The sequence below is a fragment of the Neofelis nebulosa genome, chromosome 12 (assembly GCF_028018385.1).
Source record: "Neofelis nebulosa isolate mNeoNeb1 chromosome 12, mNeoNeb1.pri, whole genome shotgun sequence".
In the NCBI taxonomy this organism is placed as follows: Eukaryota; Metazoa; Chordata; class Mammalia; order Carnivora; family Felidae; genus Neofelis; species Neofelis nebulosa.
The window spans coordinates 41226038-41237541 of record NC_080793.1 but is presented as its reverse complement, the minus strand read 5'-3'; the positions used below and the strand labels follow the sequence as shown (position 1 = coordinate 41237541).

Genomic DNA, 11504 nt, shown 5'->3' with positions numbered 1-11504 from the left:
CAAAAGTACATCAATTCCGCATTCATGACTATTAGGGAAGAGCGAATTGCATGGATTTTCATGAAACAAATACTTAAGAATGTGGTCTAAAATTTTTAAAGTCTGTTTTCTAAGTGGTTATATGGTTTTACATGGTTTTACACTTCCACTGGCAGTGTGTAAGGGTCTACTTTCTTTACTTCAACAGCTGTTAAGGATAGATTTTTTTTTTAATTTAGCTATTATATACACAATTTTAACCTGTAATATACTCATTTAGGTATGCAGTAGTAATTCACTGTGGTCTTCGTGTATTTTTTGGCTAAGTCATATTGCCTAGATTTCTTTTTGCAGGCATTTAAATCTGAATTAAAATGAATACTACTCTATTTTCAATATAAGGAGAAAAATCACCTTAGTAACCTTTTGAAATTAATTAACAGCTATCCATCCCCTCAAGCTGTGAATTGTGCTTTTAAATTTATTTACGTAGCATGCTTTTTGAATATTCCTCTTCCCATTTCAGATAAAGATGCCTTCCTTCCTTTTTTTCAAACACAACTAAATTTTTACATTCTTTGTGGAGCTATTCCTGATTTGTCCTTGATCAGTATAACTGCTTTTCAGAATTGGATTTTTCTCTTTCTTTGGTATCTACAAAATGTATTCATACCATTGTTCACCCATTTGAGACAGTGAGTTATAATTATTGTTGATAAATGTGTTTCCCCCAGTATATGATTTTTACATTCCTTTTAACACTGCCACAGAAAAAGCTGGACAACTGAAACGGATTATGAAATATGGAACAGTAATTTGTTAGGAAACACTATAAATTTTAGAACTGAAATTAGAGTTTTTTATAAGACTGAACACATTTAAGCTTAATAATTTTATCACTTTTTTCCTGGCTGTAAATTGCAAAAACACAGAAATACACAAAGTTTTTAAAAAATCAGTGAAATCATCTGAAATGCCACAACTAGAAAAGAATACAAGTAACATTAATGTATTCTTCAGAGGCTAAACACATATTTTATGTTAACTGTTAACCATTTCTCTTTTCAGCTTTTCTGGTAATTATCACCATAACTTTACATTTAATGTGTGTGGCTCTTGTCCTAAAGTTATAAAGTGTAGATGCATTCTATTAACTCTGTATTAAAAGTGAGCTGTTCAGTGAGTTTATATCACCAGAGGAAGCTGCTTCTTTTCCCATTGTGTGTTATTTTATTTTTCTGTTCTAAGGGTTCCCCGTAAGCATATATTTAAACACTTCCATCTTGAATCATTATCTTTAAACAGATATGGTGACTCCGCACTACTATAAAAGAAGGAAAAAGCATCATCTCTACACAAGACTATATCTCCCTCTTTACCACCCAGATATAAGACAGATATACCCATTTCCTGATGTCTTATTTTAGAAAATTGATTATCTCATCTGTAAGTATGTTTATTGTGGTTGTATAAGTGCTGATTATATACATTAAAGGCAGTTTAAATTTTTTTTTTAACGTTTTTTATTTTATTTTTGGGACAGAGAGAGACAGAGCATGAACGGGGGAGGGGCAGAGAGAGAGGGAGACACAGAATCGGAAACAGGCTCCAGGCTCCGAGCCATCAGCCCAGAGCCCGACGCGGGGCTCGAACTCACGGACCGCGAGATCGTGACCTGACTGAAGTCGGACGCTTAACCGACTGCGCCACCCAGGCGCCCCTATTAAAGGCAGTTTAAATAGCATCCCCAATATGAGAAGAATTGAAATACACCTTTCTACTGAATAGTGTATAATTTCATGTAACTGTACCTATGAAATCTGAAAGAGACCAACCAGCACAGGCATGAAGAGCAAATGGGTGTGTTTTTTTAAGACACCAGTGAAAGCTCAAAATTGTGTCATGATTTTGCTCCATATTTTCAATATTTTCTTTCAATAATTTCAATATTTCTTTCAATATTTTCTGTGGTTTGGTTGTGTCTCTCAGAGACTTTTTAGTGCCTTTTCATTGGCAAAATGTACACGTATTTTTAATTATAATATTAAGGTTTTTCAGTCCTTTTATCCTAAAATCTGTTGGAGTTCTCTTGCTTGTGCTAATTTGAGCCACTTACAGTGGAGGTCCATTGCTTCCCTCTCTGCTTTGCTTCACTTTCCATTGCATTCTAGTTGTGACTTGCTATTTTGTGAATCACAATTATTGACTAAAATTTCATTTTGGTATTGTATACCTTTCACTAATACTCATTTCAGATATGTTTGGTGAGAGTAAAACTTACCTCAACCTGTGAACCTTAAAAAATATTTATTCTGCATTCATTTTTGGTTACTATCTGGCAAAGTATGTAAGTCTAGATTCCAATGTATTTTGACTTAGAACCTGGACAGCACAGATCAAATGCCTCCTGAAGACTCAGACTGTTGAGAACAAATCTGGAGCCAAAATGATTCTATTCTGATTCTCTATCTGGAAGCTTTTCAAACATTTTTGTTTATCCACAGATATTATTTAATTTCACTACAATCTACAGATTTCTCTTGTCTTTAATTCATTCTGTTGGGCACTTTTTTTTAATGATTCAAGGACTTATTAAGTCATACATGCAAAACACACTGCTCATTGCATTAGCCAAAGATCAATTGTAAAAACACTCTACAATTCTGCAACTGTCAATTTGAAAAAAATTGTGCTAGGGTTTGAAAGGCCCAACCTTGCATTCTTGACAGTGGATAAGCTGTACAGAACTTCATTAGCAGGAGCACAGGCTTATAGAACCTCGAAGACCCAAAGGAATATGGATAGGCAGAGCAACAGGAAGTATGTGTCTGGTGGGGGGTGGGGGAAGGGGGTGAGGCAAAGAGGAGGGTCAGCATTAGTCAAGTACAGTGTTGGTGATCTGGCAAGATAGTGACGTTAAGAAAGTTCATAGTTTAGGAATACCTAAAAGATTTCAAAAACTGTAAAGCTGCAAAACATGATTTTTACACCTAGTTACTAGAGAACTAAGAAAAGCATTAGCTTTGAATAAAGTAACAAGGAAACAGGAACGTGCTTTTACTAATCTATAAAATACTGTTTAATGCATTATCAGAAAGATTTTATAATACAAGGAGGCATATTGCTCATTAATAAGGGTTTCTGTAAGAAAGGCACTAAGTAAGCAACTATGTGAAAAACCAGTTTAAAGATGAATTAAATGCCCAATTTCAGGAGGGATGGCAGGTCTAAGAAAAAGGAAAAACTTAAAGCACACAGTGAGAAGACCAACCTTTCTTCATCATTCACTGCACTAGACAGAAATTAACCTTTTAAAATTTTACCCATGACACTTTTACTCAGTTTAATTATGGTATGTACCATGTAGTATAAATTAACCTCCATATTTCGTCAAAATACTGTCTTCATTCTTCATTCACGACAGGACTTGGGCTGCCCACACACCGCCCCCCCTGTTCCTGGGTCCGCCCACCGCTAAAGCAGATGGTTCATCAGAGAAACAAGGGAGTAAGAGGGTTGTTCAAAATCTCAGCTAAAGTGAATACACAGTTTTGTTTTGTTTTAATGTCACTCAATCAAAAGATTGACCCAAAGAGTTGAGTCATTACACTCATTCCATTATGACATACAGTACAGTGTTAGGGAATGAACACTGCTTGATTAATTACAGGTGGTTAGATGGCAACATTTCTTGAAGGAGGTTGTGCTGCTTTTTTAGCAAAGACTGGTTAGAAAGTGTCTGCATTTCCAAACTTGACACACTGTCATCTCTTCTTAAAAACAAAGGTCTTAAAAACAAAGGTTTAGTGCTGGATGTTCGTAGTACAACAACGTGACTCGGTTCACAATGCATTTTGGCAACTCTTAATCTGAGCAACAATAGGATTTTGTTTTTGTTTTTCTGGTTTTTTTGTTTTGTTTTGTTTTTTGGAAAAAAACAAAAGGCTTTAAGAAACCTTACCATTTTAGGACTAAATTTAATATAATGTGGAAGTTTAAAGTCTTATACTTTAAACAAATAAAACCTAAAACTGTGGCTTGGTTCAAATGGTTCTATGAAAAAACTAATCTGCAACAGAAGCTAGGCACTGAGTAGAACGCTTCATCATTTTTGAGCAAAATGTACAAAGCTTCCAAAGGGGACAGGGCAGGCGAGGGTCCAGACATCTACAACAGCAGACATTTTCTCTTTCTCTTCTTGACTGGAGCCGGGCAGAGAACAGCTGAATGCTTCATCAAACACTATCTTGAGGCCTTGGTGAGTGAGAGTGGAGCCCTCCAGGTATTTTACAGCGCTGCTCTCTTTAGCCAGGGCCAAAACATGCAGGTGGATCACAGGACTCAGCTTCTTCTCTTTCAGTTTCTCAATTATGCCTTTGTCGTCTGTGAGATCTAGGTTAGTCCCTACCAGGAAAATTGGAGTGTTGGGGCAGTGGCTTTCCACCTTAGGGTAACACTTTGCTTGAACATTTTCAAATGATGCAGGACTCACAAGAGAAATACATCTGTTTGCGGAGAGGATAAAGGGTGTAATCTGTCATAATCTTAATGTCGGGCTGTATCCCCTAAACCCAGATTCAGTGGTTTTCCATCTGCCATAACATTGACAGAATAGTTGACAAAGGCAGCGGAGATATATTCTCCAGGAAATGCCTTGGTTGTGTAACTGTCAGTAGGTGAGATCTACCTCCAGCCCCATCCCCCACCACCAGACCGTGATGTCTGGGATCTGGGGGTTGGCAGCTGGGTGAGGCAAGAAGCAGAGGGCTCTGGGCACAAGGTGCCTGAGCTGCTGTCCAGGCCACCTCACCCTCCGGCCAATGAGAAGCCAGAGCCCAGCAGCGGTCACCACCCAAAGCTGGGGAAAACTGCACAGAAACAGGAAATGAGCTTTTTTTGTTGTGGTTTTAAATCTAAAGGCTCAAGTTATTCTTTCACCACTGGTTGATTTGACATTTGTAACACACCTCTTATGTGCAAAGAATGTTCTAGGTTCTGGGATTCTCGCTATGGAATAGAGCAGATTAATATACTTATCATTATAGACGTTACACTACATCAAGAGAGAGAAAAGCGTAATAAGTATAATAAAGGCACCGTTCAGTATGTTAACAGTTTAAACACATAGGAAAGAAGTTAAGGAGCATCATGGTGTTTGTGGAGGTTAACAAAGGGTGAAGTTCTCTATTAAATCCAGTAATTAGGGCAGATCTCACTGAGAAGGTAACATTTGTGCAGACGTGGAAGCAGCGAGTGTTAACCATGTGAACACCTATGGGAAGAACAGTGTGGGCCCACACAAGTGTCCATTCAAACAGCAGCAGTTGGAGCATCCTCAGCCCATGTGAATATAACAAAGCCAGCGGCCAGAGGGGCCGAGGCAAGGAGGAGGGTGGGAGGTGAGGAGGTCAGGGAGACGGGCTGGGTCGACTGGTTAGGGACTCTGAGGTCGCTCAAAGAATGTGGCCTCTAGTTCAAGAGAAGCAGTAACTCGTGGGATTTGGGCAGAGAAGCAATATGATCTGGCTTGAAAGGTCTTGCACTGACACTGCTGAGAGCCGCCTCTAGGGACTCAGCAAGCGAAGCAGGAGACCTGCTTACTGCAGTCCTCCCGACACAGAAGTGGTGATCCAGATCAGGACTTCTGCAGTGCAGAGGGTGAGAAGTGACTGGATCCTGCTTCTCTGTATTTTGTTCTGTAGCCAGCAAGGTTTCCTAATCTTGGAATGCATAGACACCTTGAAAAACACAGGCCCCATCTTCTCTGAAAGCTTCTTCAATCTCATTTTCAACCTGAAGTTTCCATCTACTAGATGGAAACATCTACTACTAAGTTTCCATCAATCTAGAAGTTTTCATCTAGTTTAAATGCTAAAATGATATCATGTGCTCCCTCTCTTACAATAACTCGGTCTCTCCTCTATAGAGGACATTTTTGTTTCTCTCGCTTTCATTTTTTTAAATCTTTTCAGTATTACTCTGTAGCTCTAAGTTACAGTCACTTCAGTGTTTCTCTGGGCAGATGGGAAGACAAATACGTGTTCTAGGCTCTGGCATTATGAAAAATAATTCCAGCAATAATTTTGGTAAAGACTGCATTCTTTTAGAGCCATATTAAGAGGAGATACAGAGCTTTCTCATACACCCCCTGCTCCCCAGGGTGCACGCACGGCCTCTTCCATCATCAACATCACTCACGAGAACGGACCATTTTTTACCAGGGATAAACCTACATTGTTATACCATAATCACCTGATGTCCACTGTTTACATTAGAATTCACTCTTGGTGCTGTGCATTGTATGGGTTTGGGCAAATATATAATTACAGATATCTATTTTACATTCTCACACAGAGTATTTTCACCGCTCTAAAAATCCTCTATGCTCTCTGCCTGTTTGTTTCCACACCTTCTCCAGAAGACTTTGGTAAATCTTTTGTTACATACTGCCACGTTTTCTAAAACACTAACAATTCATTCTCCCCTCAAAACGGAGAGTGACTTTACATTTCATTGTCCCCACTTTAGTTATGAATATTCTATAATATTTTTTAATTATTAGGAAAACATAGATATGAGTAAAGTGGCCTTGGTGATGTTTAGCTGGGTCATACTGAGAGACGCATGCAACAGTGATATATTAGAAATGGTGTTCATTTCACTTCTGTTACCGTAGAACAGCCACATAGAACTGGTGCTCACACATGCCAAGGGCTTATTCATAAATGACACAAACGGTCCTCTTTAAACAGATAAAGTTCACAAGATTAACCATTTTTATTTTTTTTTAATTTTTTTAACGTTTATTTATTTTTGAGACAGAGAGAGACAGAGCATGAACAGGGGAGAGTCAGAGAGAGAGGGAGACACAGAAACTGAAACAGGCACCAGGCTCTGAGCGGTCAGCACAGAGCCTGACGCGGGGCTTGAACTCACGGACCGCGAGATCAAGACCTGAGCCAAAGTCGGACGCTTAACCGACTGAGCCACCCAGGCACCCCTAACCATTTTTAGATAAGAAAAAACAATGAACTGAATATCCTTTCCTAATTGTGTATATTAAAGCATTAAGGAATATATGCTGAAATATATAGAAGATGATGTATATGCTAATTGATTGCAAATGTACATTTTTCTGTAATTTTAATTCAATAATAAAGAAATGAATTATCTTCTTAAATTTTAATTTTATTCTCGGTTTTACTTCAATTGACTGAAAATCTTTAGCACTATTTCAGTATGAGCCCTCTTATAATATAGCTACATTACACAGACTAGTTTTCAGACAGCTTTTATGAGAAAATTTAATTAAATTTTCAAAGCTCAATCTGTATAAGGTTTTTGATGATGTGGCACTTAAAACACAATATGTGTTTTATTAAGTAAAAATTAACAACCCATTGGTACACTTAATTATTAAAGAAAGCATTATCTCAAATCATTGAGGCAAAATAGCAGAAAGGCAGTCAAAACTAAAAAGATTTAAAAGTAATAACTCCAGTTATATTAACAATCTGGTGTCTCCTATTTACCACAATTATTTCATCAGTCCTTCTTCTATTTATTAATGCACTGAACTTCTATTGGTACCTACAGCACTTGGAATTAAAACCAGATGCTATAGGGCACCTGGGTGGTGCAGTGGGTTAAGCAGCCAGCTCTTGATTTCAGCTCAGGTCATGATCTCAAGGATAGTGAGATCAAGTGCCACATTGGCTCCATGCTGACAGCATGGAGTCTGCTTGGGATTCTCTTTCCCTCTCTCTCTGCCCTCTCTCTATCTCAAAAATAAATACAGTTTAAAAAAAAGATGCTATAAATCAACTCACAGGCAACTTCCTCAAGATGCTCATACCTCATATGTTTCCTCCCAGAAGGGACATGGCTGTGATGAAGAATAAGTAAGAAGTAAGCATGTGGGTTAGCAGTCAGCTTTCTAGCCAGAAAAAAAAAATCTGGCTAAGTCTTGTCCGCTTTGGTAAGGCAGCAGAATTCATACACTGCAAGCTCAGTGTGTCTATCATCTGTGACTCTGATCTCTCTTCAAACTCAGAGGTTCGTCCTTTGTACTTTTCATATTTTCAGCAACCCCCTCTGTGTGTCCTCTCTCCAGCCTGTGTTTCTGTCTTCAAAGCTAATCTCTGCATAGATGAAAGAACTATATTTTTTTTCCTAAGTAACACATTCAAGATAAATCACACCAATATTATACTTTCAAAATCCCTGACTTCCGACATCCCATAAATAAAATCCAAAGACCTTATGTTGACACTTAAAGTGTGCCCATCCCTTTGAACTCAGAGTGCTGTCTCATCCCTAATTCCCACTGTCTTAAACCCATGCAAGTGAGCACTGTGGACGGCCGTCATTGCCAGCCCAGGCCACACTCAGTGTCAGTCTGCAAATGCTTGTTTCCTGAGTACAGAATCCCTTCCTCTGACTTTCCCCCATCCTTCACCCTGTCATCTTCTCCCGGAAATTCCTATTTGCTCTACAAGATTCATTTGAAAAATCATCTCCCTGTGAAGCACTTACCATCCCCCTCGATGTTAAGACTGAATAACCACATCCTTTTCTCTACAGTCCTGGAAGCATTTTGCTCATATTCATACTTTTCGACGTTTCAAATGCCAAATTATATATCCAAGGCCTCAGCATTGGGAATTATACAAAATAAATGTTATGCTTCCTACTCTTATGGAGATCACATTTTAGGAAGAAAGACCTATCAAATAAAAACTAAAATACGTGGTGATAAAGAACATCTTAAGACTATATATGGAGTGTTCTGGACACAGATGAGGGGACATTTAATTTGACCTTGGGCAGGAGACAGAGGAAGCATTGGCCACAGACAGCTATGAAAGTAAAGTGATATTAGAGCTAGCCTTGCCTATTTAGTAACAGTAGTTACCGGTGAGCAAAAAGGCAGAAACAGGACACACACAGAGGGCAACACTGGCCAATGCTGAGGGGCAGCTTTCCAAATGAAAGAGGAAATGCACCCCATGAGGTTCATTTTGTTCATTTACATCTCCTTCCTGGTTCCTGTCGGCATATGAGATTTGTGGTCCCTACTAAAGAGGTCAGCAGTTGCTAGGTCATGAAAGAAAAGATAAACCATGACAGGAGCTTAGGCTGTAGCAAGGAACAGTGGGGTCATTCAAAGTTTTCAACAAGGAGATTGACATAATCAAGTGTCTCTTCAGAACAATTGCTTGAAGGCATTGTGGGGAATTCATTGTAAGACCTGAAGAAAATACTGCTTCCTGATAGGGTTTAGGAGTTTATTGCAGGTGTTCAGAAACTCAGCAAAGAGAAACAAGAGCTTGTCCTGGAGCTGTCACAGAATGAAGTAGAAGGTTTGAGTTTGTGTTTGAGAGTCTTTTTGGCGACATTATTCACCAGACTTTCTGACTCACAATAGCTAAGGGCTGAGCAGGTACAAAGGGGACTGGGTTTCTGTTTGGAGCACCTGTCTCAGGCAACATGTTCAAGCTAAATAGAGGAAGATACATAGGCAATGACATTGAAGACAGGAGACAGGGGAAAAGAAATAGTCACACTTGTGCAGCCTGCTCTTTTGATTACGTAATACACATAACAGCTATAGATATAACTTAATAAAAAGCTAATTCATTATTCTTAATAGCTGGATATACCAATTTAATTATTTTTATTGGCCTTTAGGTAGTTGGCAGGTATCTTTTTCCCCTACTACAAAATAAAACATACTTTTGTGGACAAGTGTAAGAATAACTTATGATGGAAATACTTTGGAATAAATTTCCGAATCAAAAGGAATGTGCATTCTTTGATAGACAAATATCAGTTTTTTAGGGAATAGATTTGGAGTAATAATTAAAGCTCACAGAGAGATCTATAATTTTGCTGTTTCACAAATGAGCATCCAGCTCTATGAGTGATGTTTGGCTCCTGATAATAAATGGTCAGGAGCGAAATGTGGTAGTCAGAAGCTTTGACATCAGGGTATTGGACGAGATGCTACTTTCAACTAAGAACATAATAATAATTATCACGATAAAGATTATCATGTAGCCAAAATGATTCAATCATCAAAATATACTTTATTTTATTTTATGAAATACATACAATAATCTAGAGACAAATAAAAATCTCAATTTTATAAAAGAGCTAATGACTATTTATAAGTGCCATAGTTTTAGTTTATGTATTTATTTTGAGAGAGAGAGAGGATTTGCAGGGGAGGGGGCAGAGCGAGAGGGAGAGAGAAGGCCAAGCAGGCCCCATGCTCTTAGAACAAAGCCCCACTTGGGCTTGAACCCATATACTGTGAGATCATGACCTGAGCCAAAACCAAGAGTCAGATGCCTGTAACAGACTCAGCCACCCAGCTAGAGCTAATGACTATTTTTACAAGTTCCACATTTTTATTTTTTCAGTTTAATTATTTATTTTGAGAGAAAGACAGAGAGAGGATGAGCAGGGGAGGGGCAGAGCGAGAGGGAGAGAGAAGGCCAAGGAGGCCCCCATGCTATTAGTACAGAGCCCCTCTTGGTCTTGAACCCACAAACCGTGAGATCGCGACCTGAGACAAAACCCAGAGCCAGATGCCTAACAGACTCAGCCACCCAGGTACCCCTCTAAATACCTTATTTTTAAATGAAGTCTAGTTCACGAAGCTTAACAAGGCACATCTCCAATTCTTGGAGTAGAGAAAAACACTGAATTCACAACTATGCAGTATCAGCTGAGTACTTGAATTGTCTCTAGTTGACTATATATTTTAAGCAACTACTTAAATGCTAATTATCCAATTTTCTTACTTTATTCATTGCACTGTGTACAATTCTACAGTAAATATGTATATTGAATATTACTGAATACCGCAGGATTCAGTAAACATATTCCGTAAAGGGTTAGACAGTAAACATTTTAGGCTTTGTAGCACATTCAGCATTGTTGCGACTCCTCACCTGTACCAGTGTAGCGCAAAAGCCACCAGAGATAATGCACATATAGGCGTAACGGTGTTCCCATAAAAGTTCACTAAAAGGTGGCAGCCTAGACTTGGTCTTCAGGCTGTGGAGTTGGCTGACCCTTGAAATCTAAGACTGAAGGAAAAGCTCGAAAAATAACATTTTATATGTTTTCCAACCCTGAGACACTATGATCCTAAATAACTTTGGTCTCTTGGTAATACACATTTGTAATTAAAAATGGGGGGGGGCATATTTATAGGTATTTTTGAAAGCAGTGAACATGAACAATTTGAAAGGTGCAAAAACTAAAAAATATTCCTAGATCTCCACTAACAAGTTCTGAAACTCAATAACTTTCTATGATTCTTTCAAACCTATATGAAACTCAAATAGCAGCAAACTGCACATTCAGCCTCTTTCCACAGAGCATTTTCAAAGCGTGGCTGCTACTCTCAGCTAGTTTCAAATGCCCTGGGTTGTCTTATTTTGAAATGCACGAATGAGCCTACAGAGACCAACTGGACCGGAATTGTTTGGTTTGAAATGGGTGTGACTGTCTTA

General features: G+C 38.6%; 1 pseudogene; it reads right to left on the bottom strand.

Annotated features, from left to right (window-relative positions):
• Positions 1-4146: 4146 nt before the first annotated feature.
• Positions 4147-10979, bottom strand: LOC131490753 (ras-related C3 botulinum toxin substrate 1-like; annotated as a pseudogene).
• Between the last annotated feature and the right edge of the window lie 525 nt (positions 10980-11504).